Raw genomic sequence first — 1,280 nt, 5'->3', positions numbered from 1 at the left:
GTATAGGTCATCGTGGAATGCCTTTCTTCCCAGCAGCCATATGAAAACAACCCGCATTTCCCCAGGTCTTTTCTCCACTAGCGGGATCTCACTTTTCCTCTCCACTTTATTCACTCTGGAGACTTTTAGCTAAAGAGAATATACTTTAAACTTTCTCACCACGCACCCATGAGCACACAAATGGTCACCATGTGAGGTAATGGATATGTTAATTAGCTTGATCTTGGTAATCATTTCACGATGTATATCAAAATGTCACATTTTACACCTCGAACATAGATGATTTTTATTTGTCTGTTATATTTCAATAAAGTTGTGGTAGGTAAGGGGAAAAATAGAAACTTTTAGCTTAAAGCAGATCCAGGTGTAAAAATCTCAAAATCAAATGTAGTTGTGCGTTGTAATTTTTCCTATACAAAGTAAACGACCATAATATAAAATTCAAGACACAAAATGGTAAGTTACAAAAATTGTCTCTTTTCCTTCCCTCTTCCCCAGTCATCCAGTTTCTTCCAAACACACCTACCGTTACTATGTGTGTATTTCTAGATTTTGAAGCTTTCCCAAACATATGTATATACATATTATTTGCCCCCACCAGCACATAAATGTGAGCATACCATGGCAGTGACCACAAGGTCCTTGTCCCAACATCCATTCCCCTGCTCTTTTTATTACAGCACCCCAAATTTATTTGGGGCTGCTCATTGCAGTCCAGCTTAAAGACTGCTTTTCACATCCTTTCTTTTAGCTAAAAATGGTGGCCATATAACTAAGTTTTAGATGCTGGAATAAGAGTCCAAACATATGTCACATTTGTCAAAAATCTTCCTCCTTTCTGCTAGTGGAATGTGGACTTGATGATGGAACTTAAGCCGCCTTCTCAGACCATGAAACAGCTCATTCAGGAGAGCAGAGCAACAAGATAAGGGAAGCTGGGTCCTGAGGATCATAATGTTCCCGTACAAGCCATGACCTGCCCATATGTAGCTTTCACGTAGGGGCCCCACCATCTTACATTCCTCCCAGTGAAGTAAGAGAATGCTGGTTTATTCTCTCATCGACGGTATCATAAAGGGACTGCATTACAACGTCAGCTGCATTTCTCTCAGGAGGCTGAGCACCCTTCCTCACGCCATGCAGCCTTCTACACCAACTCTATGACACTGACACTTGGGTCCTCACCTTCAGTGGGTGAACATTTGTTAGCTGAAGAGCCGAGGCTTGCACTGTTCACTACCAGGCTTCTGAGAGTAACCCTCTTGGTTTGTGGGTTACGT

Source organism: Galeopterus variegatus, unplaced genomic scaffold (genome assembly GCF_000696425.1).
Source record: "Galeopterus variegatus unplaced genomic scaffold, G_variegatus-3.0.2 Scaffold2305, whole genome shotgun sequence".
NCBI classification, from domain to species: domain Eukaryota; kingdom Metazoa; phylum Chordata; class Mammalia; order Dermoptera; family Cynocephalidae; genus Galeopterus; species Galeopterus variegatus.
Note: the sequence above shows the minus strand (reverse complement) of the source record.